Source organism: Lepidochelys kempii, chromosome 1, assembly GCF_965140265.1.
Source record: "Lepidochelys kempii isolate rLepKem1 chromosome 1, rLepKem1.hap2, whole genome shotgun sequence".
Taxonomy (NCBI): Eukaryota; Metazoa; Chordata; order Testudines; family Cheloniidae; genus Lepidochelys; species Lepidochelys kempii.
This window is the reverse complement of record NC_133256.1, coordinates 124,565,438-124,573,696: the sequence shown is the minus strand read 5'-3', so window position 1 is coordinate 124,573,696 and position 8,259 is coordinate 124,565,438.

Here is an 8,259-nt window from a genome sequence, read left to right as displayed (position 1 = left end):
GCAGCATATATCTAAACTTGCAATTGATGCTGCCTTGAGTGTTGTGCTCTGACACTGCACATCTCTTTTCATGATCCTTCATTCTTCCCGGTATCCACACTCTACTTTAGTCTTGGGTTTCTCACTGGTAATTAGCCATTGTTCAAGTACTGACATCTGTCAGTGCAAGTGGAGGATACCTGATCTGTCAGTGTGTCTGCGGATGCACCATAGTGATGTTTTTGATACCATATGCATGTCACATAAAGCCTGGACAGGTTTTTTCACTGATAGGGACTAAGAAGCTAAATAAGAATTGAAAGAACCAGACAGGATTAAATGTTCAAACAATCAATTTTTTACTTTCAAAAATGTTTGTAGAAATTGAATTTAATGTCACATTTGCAAGTATCCACTGAAATCAAATTTTACATGCACACATTCAAGTTTGTGCTGCAGAAGTTTTTGCGTGCTCATCCAATCAAGGAATAAATACCAGATGACTTCTCTGATCCACCATAATTAAGCACCATAACTCAAATTTTGTGGTTAACCCCAGAGTAAACAAATTCAAATGTATTAATTGAATAATGGATTAATCTGAGGAAATCACAATTTGCTCATGGACAGTCCAAAAAGAGGTTTAATTTGATCATTTAAATAATGATTTAGTCAAATTAATTGCTCAGTTCTAACAACCAATATCATAGAATCATAGAATATCAGGGTTGGAAGGGACCTCAGGAGGTCATCTAGTCCAACCCCCTGCTCAAAAGCAGGACCCATCCCCAGTTAAATCATCCCAGCCAGGGCTTTGTCAAGCCTGACCTTAAAAACTTCTAAGGAAGGAGATTCGACCACCTCCCTAGGCAACGCATTCCAGTGTTTCACCACCCTCCTAGTGAAAAAGTTTTTCCTAATATCCAACCTAAACCTCCCCCACTGCAACTTGAGACCATTACTCCTTGTCCTGTCCTCTTCCACCACCGAGAATAGTCTAGAACCATCCTCTCTGGAATCACCTCTCAGGTAGTTGAAAGCAGCTATCAAATCCCCCCTCATTCTTCTCTTCCGCAGACTAAACAATCCCAGTTCCCTCAGCCTCTCCTCATAAGTCATGTGTTCCAGACCCCTAATCATTTTTGTTGCCCTTCGCTGGACTTTTTCCAATTTATCCACATCCTTCTTGTAGTGTGGGGCCCAAAACTGGACACAGTACTCCAGATGAGGCCTCACCAATGTCGAAGAGAGGGGAACAATCACGTCCCTCGATCTGCTCGCTATGCCCCTACTTATACATCCCAAAATGCCATTGGCCTTCTTGGCAAGAAGGGCACACTGTTGACTCATATCCAGCTTCTCGTCTACTGTCACCCCTACGTCCTTTTCCCCAGAACTGCTGCCTAGCCATTCAGTCCCTAGTCTGTAGCTGTGCATTGGGTTCTTCCGTCCTAAGTGCAGGACCCTGCACTTGTTCTTGTTGAACCCCATCAGATTTCTTTTGGCCCAATCCTCCAATTTGTCTAGGTTAATCAATATAATCAAACATTTTTCTTTTTTTTCTTAAAGTGGAGAGACAGCAGATATCACTTATACCGGTTCACTTACACACACACATATTTTTTCTACTTTTGTATAACAGTTCTCAAATGTGGTTCATGTTTCTTTTCTCTTCTTGTACACAATATTCTACAGCTTTGTACTGATTCCACAAAAATTGACAAAGATGTAATTCTGTTGATGTCAATTGATTTACACTGGGGTAAGCTCATCAGGCATTGTCATAAGTTGTAATTCTAGCATCTGCATTTTAGGCAGCAAATCCTATCATTTAAGAGAGATCTCACTGTGATAGAATGTACCCATGTCCACACCCTACACACTATTGTAATAATATTTGTACAAGGTATGTCTCATTTGAAGACTCACAATTTGCTGGTCAGTATTGTCCTGATAAAATATGTGTGGCAACATTGTATGTGACGTTATAAGAGTTTCCTGTAGGATGTTATTAACACGTGTTCCAAACAGAGGTTGGCAAACAGCTCTGTCTCAAACAAAGGAATGAGTGCTCTGCTTAATTTGCATTTAAGTAGTAAACAGTCATCAAGCAGGACAGGTAGACAAAGAAATCTCAAACAGGTGAGGAAAACCCGCAGGGAATATCCTTACATACAGAGACTCTGTCTTCTGAATCTCAAGCTGCAAATCAATATCTCCCTCTCCTTCATGAGAATGGACAAAGAAAGCAGCCACTAAACAGAAGAAGAGGTCCTGGCCTAAGAAGTTTGGCCAGTAAGACTGTTGAGAGCATGTGCTGTGCTGAGAAAAACTTTGCTTTGAATTTAATATAGTTTGTTAAGTTGGGCTTTATCTTTATTTTTCTTATAACCATTTCTGACTTTTATGCCCTATTACTTGTATTCATTTCAAATCTCTCTGTTTGTAGTTCATAAACTTGTTTAACTGTTTTATGTAATCCAGTGTTTTTAAATTGAAGAGTCTGAAGAACTATTTGAAATAATAAGCTGGCATATTATTATCATAAAGTAATAACAGACTTAACATACATGTATTGTTCAGGAGAGGGCTGGACAGTACTGGACATATATTTCTGGTGGGAAAATCTAAGACTGGGAGTGAGTTGGAGTCACCCTGTAATACACCCAGACTTGAATATACTTTGCTATTCAGGGAAGCTAGTATCCCTTTCCTTTTCTCCCCCCATCTTACTCCTTTGGCCCTTTGCTGTCTGCAATAGAGGGTCAATGATGAGGACTAGTTTACAGATTACAATCAACACTTTAGAATTTACTTTAAATTGTACTAAAATTGTGAAAATCTTGCTGAACAGTGTAAAAGTCAGAAGAACAACAAAGAAAAGAGACAGTTTGTTACAAGTTCCATTTTATATGAATTAATCTTTACTTAATAAAGTATATATTTTGTTCCGGTTGTGCTGACAAAGGCCTCATTCTGTTGTATTCGGCAGTCTTTATCTAGGCATGCTTTAAGTGACTGACCATTATGAGTTAATTTCATATTTGGCATAATAGCAGTGATCATAAACTCACCTGGTATCCATGTGGAATTCACATCCATTCCCATAGGTGTTCTGTCATTCAGCAAGCTGCTTGATATACTCTTAAAGTAAGATGGTTCCATGCAATCTATAATGAATCTTAAACTAACATCTGATAATGTTACAATTGAGTTTTGATTGAATTTCAAGGAAGTGCGGAATAGTCTACCTTTATTTTTCCCCATTCGCAGGTCTTTAGAGGGAGATTTCAAATTGTGCAATGCTGATATATTCATCTTAAAAGATAATATACAGGTTATTTTAGTTTTCCAGTCTGATAAGGCTGAGATCTTGATGAAAACAACTAGCTGTGACACAACTCAAAACAAAAACAAAAAAAACCCAACCAGAAATACAGTTTTTTAGTAGAAAGGAAGTATTTAGGGGTGGATAGAAGCTATGCCTGTACCATATATGCACATCCTACATTTGCCAAAATGGTTTGCAGCCTTGAGAGTCCTACTGGATACAATGCAGTTCCTGGATTCACAGATAGGGTATTTTCAGCATTTACATCTGGCCAGGAGACTGTGGCCATGTCTTTGAAATGCAGACTATGTAACATGCATCCATTCCCATGGCACTCGCAGACTAAGCTCTAAATAGATCATATTCCAGCAGCCATCATTGCAGTCATTCAGGAAACTCTAGATAATGTAAAAAAATAGATGCCCACACGACTTAGGAGATGATCCTAAATCATCTGAATGAAAGTCATGCACCATCTTCCTGTTCACTTCTGAGTTCAATTCAAGGTGTTGGTGATGATCCAAGAAAGCCCTGAATCATCTGGTGTTTTGTTCTGAAAGACATCTAACCCCCTACCCCGTCAACCTCTTTTTGCACCAGTTAAAAGTTAGCCTACAAGTGCTTGCTTTCAGAACTTTAAAATGTAAACACTCCATGGATTGCAGTTTGGCTTTTTAAATTGAGGACACCTTCCTTTGGTTTGGCTGCCACAGCGTCAAGTGCTATAGAAATTAATAAAATAATTTTTCCTGTCCCTCCAATTTCCTCCACAACTGAGGTGCTGTAGTTCTTCCATGCAATGAGACAACCATTGTTTGCTTTGAAATGGTTTGTTTTGTTATGTTGTTAATCCTTCAGGTACTATGTAAACATGCTATCAGGAAATGTACTCCACAGCCTGTGTAGATTCCCTCTGGATTAGTATTATGCCTTCCTTTGAATTACAAGAACAATAAAGATGAATTTTCTTTTCTTTTCTTTTCTTTTCTTTTCTTTTCTTTTCTGAGAGTTGTGCTTGACTGTGATCTCTTTATGCAGGTAAGTAAAACTCACCTTCATTTCAACAGGAGTTTTGCCTGAATAGGGAGTTCAAGATTTGGCCTTTTGTGGGGGGCACCTCCTCATATATATGTCCCACTGAGATATTTTCCTCTATCTTCTATCTGTCCAGTAATGTAGTTTAGCATGACAAGATTGAGTTCTGTTTACATAATAATCTCCAAGTATTTGTAAAATGCTTGTCAGCATGAGATCTGCATACTCAGATATTTCAGAGAAGGGTTTGGTATAAAATCTAGATAAGCAGGTCAGCTGCTAACATTTCTTATTCTGCTTTCACTTATTAGCCTAAGAATGGATTATTATGCAGTTCCCTTTTCTATTCTCATTACAGTCATTTCAAGAAAGAGGTTTTTAATCCCTTTTACATTTTGTGAAAATCATCAGTTTGATATTTTCACTGCTCCTACAATCTAATTTGATTGAGTGGACATTCATATTCTCCATTGTAAAGCCATGGCAACCAGTGAGAAAAATGAAATGACTAGGACTAGCTAATCCACACATATAATACTGAGAATGTTAAAAGTAGCACTTCAGACTCTGATTTACATACTGTGTACAGGCTAATCAAATTCTAATAATCCATCCTCAGGACAAAGATTACAAATCCTTCTCATTACAGTCTTATGGGCCTTACTCATCAATTACTCCTTTCTCATGTAAGCCCTGGATCAGCCATTACAGTACTGCTTTCTCTTGTAACTTAAAACAAACTGATATCACTAATACAGGCTATTTAAATGTGCAATAAGGGAAGCTAGTAAGTACATCAGCAGAGAATGCTGACTGAAAATGGGGTGGGGGCTGTGCAAAAATAAAAGACAACTGACATGAAAGTGTCAAGACAGCCAGTTTGTGAAGGAAAAATTCCCATGAGCATGAATTTGAGTATCATTTACCTATGTGCCCTTCATATAAACTTACACGTACAGTACAGATTCTGCGTCTTAAGGGAAGAAGTCTTGTGCTCAAACACCAGCCTGGGACTCAGGAGACCCAAGTTGAGTTCTCAGGTACACCACAGACTCCCTTAGCAAGTCACATAGATACACACAAGGACTTAGCCACCTAAAATGGGAGTTAGGTGCCTAACTCTAAAATTTAGGCACCACTGAGATCCTTAAAATCCTGGCTATGCTGCTGCCTAACTCTGGAGGCACTTACGTTTCTGCTGTCAAAGTCCCCTAGGTTTCTACCTAAGGGCATGTGTTCTACTACCTCAGTTTGGGCACCTGGGCATCTATCCCACACTCAAACCCAGCAGGATCCTCAAACTGGTGGGCCAAATCTGGTAGGTGTTCTCAGAGCAAGCAGCAGCAACTATCACCCCTTATAACCTTTAGTCTAGTAGTTAGTTAAGGAACTCAGCTGAGATGTGAGAGACCTCCATTCTGCCTGACGAGAAGGAATTCTAACTGGGGTCTCCCACCTTTCAGGTGAGTGCCCTAACCACTGGTCTAATAGATATTCTGATGTGGGGCTCTCTCAATACCTCCTGTTGAAGCTGTTCCACTTTGGGTACATAACTAAATATGCATGATGCCAAAGAGTGAGTAAGGATGATTCTATAATCCAGTAGTTAAGGGAACTCACCTCGGAGGTGGAAAAACCCCTGTTCAAATTCCTTCTCGTCAACTAGAGGGGGAAACTGAACTGGGGTGTCCCGCCTGCCAGCTGCTGGGCTGTAGGTGATAAGAGAGGCTCCCTGTCCCTCCCTCTGTAGCCATTTTGTGTGGAGTTAGGCAGGCACTGCCACCATGCTTGCAAAAAACACTTTAGGTGCCTAACTCCAGGAGAGGGCGCATGGCAGGAGATCCTAAGCAAACATAAAATGCCAGCCTCCAGCCTGAATAAAATGCCAGTCTCCGCAGCAGCTGGGAGGCGTAATTCCCAGCTCAGTAGATGTGCATGCATGTTAGCGGTATGGCCGCTGTGGCTCTGGCTAGCTACCGGAGTACAATCCCACCCAACCCCGGGGTATGTAGTCAGGCGGAGAGCCACCTGAGCTGCTGCAGCCACACTGCTATTTTTAGGCACTAGCTCAAGCAGACCTAGGACACGTGTCTACTCGAGCTGGGAATTACACCTCCCAGCTGTTGTCTAGATGTACCCTTAGGCACCTAACTCCCTGAGAGGGGCCAGACTTAGGACAAACCCGTCCCTTCATCATCTGCTATGGGCTATCTTAGTTGGCTCCCTGCCTAGTATGCTGGCTTGTGTGGATCCCATTCTTAGATGCCTATTTTTCCCCATGCATTGCATAGGCTAACTCACGCTATGTGGATTCCACTTGGTGGCTAGGCCCCTAAAAGTGAAGCACTGCAATGCTTTGTGGATTTGGGTCTGTCTCTCTCTGCAGATCAGTTCTCCATCTGCAAAACGGAGATAATAATCCTTCTTTTTCCTATCGGTTGCCAACTCTTTGGGTCAGAGACTTTTTCTTACTCTGTGTTTGCATATCACCCAGTACAACAGGGCACTATAAATGGTGAACAAAATAGGCCTACTTATCCATTGTCTTGCATCTTGTTTAGTCACTGGCATGAGTGCAGAGTGCCTACAAGCACTGCCAAATCACAGTGGTAACGTTTTACACCCGCTTTGCACAGGTGATGCAAAGTGGGTGTAAAACTGGATTTAAAATCAGTAGGAATTGGATTGGACCTTTAAGTAGGTTTTGAAGAGAAGGGTCCAAAGATGAAAGGCTAATGCTTTAATTCACTGTTTCACCTATCCCCCCCTTCCTAGTTATTCTGATTATTATTTATAAATGTGTTTCATAGATTCCAAGGCCAGAAGGAACCATTGTGATCATCTAATCTGACCTCCTGTATAACACAGGCCATAGAACGTCCCCAAAATAAAATGTGATTTGCATTCATTTTAATTAAATAAATTCTATTAAAATATTCCAGCATCCAATTTGTCTTAAAAATGTGTGTAGCAAACTCTAACCTGCGTGGAATATTTTATACACTGTATACCCAAAGCACCTCAACCATAGCCTTGTTATAACAACAGACTTTCTCCAAATTTCTCTTGTGACCATGACATTATCATAACCCACAATTCCCCACTCATATATAGCATAGTACATAAAAAAGAAGCTAGCAGTGATGAAGCTTTGTTGGCTTCCAAAACAAAACCTCAGATGTAATTTTATATAAACCTACGACTGAAGAACAAACATCAAAATCTAAATCTCCATTCAATGTTTTGCTCATGTTTAAAGTGATGTGTTTACATTACCTAGGCACTGTTCGATAATTCAAATTTTGCATGAAAGTAGTTTAGTGTTTGATGTAGAAATACTGTTTGCTGCATTAAAACCCAGCATGTTTATGAGCACACAGTATATACAAGTGGCAAGCCATGTTTTCCTAAAACTCAAAAGGTACATTAATAGTATAGTTTATGTTAATATTATGATTTCCCATCAGCTTTTAGCACGAGTGTGTGAGCTCTGCTAATAATTCAAGTTCCTTTGGGTTATTGCATAATTGAAAAAATGCAGATGAGCCTAGCAGCAAATAGCAAGGGCAGGTACCATCATTTTCATATTTCTTTAGGATACAGACTGTCACATTAAGTACCGAACAAGGGCTCAAGTTATATCTGAATGGCTAATCTCAGTATTCAGCTCCTCCACCTCCTTATAAATGCAAACAGTCCACAAAGCATTTGAGCACCAGAATGAAGAATATCAAATTTATCAACACAGAAGGATCTTATTCACAAATCTTTTTAGATTAAGTTCATGATTCGGAGTGAAATGACTGCTGATGGGAACTCCATAGATTTGACAGCAGAAAGTATGTATAGAGGAGAAAAGTCTGTTCCTTCAATTACTGAGTGCCGCTATCAGGGGAGGAGCACTCTCTCCTCAC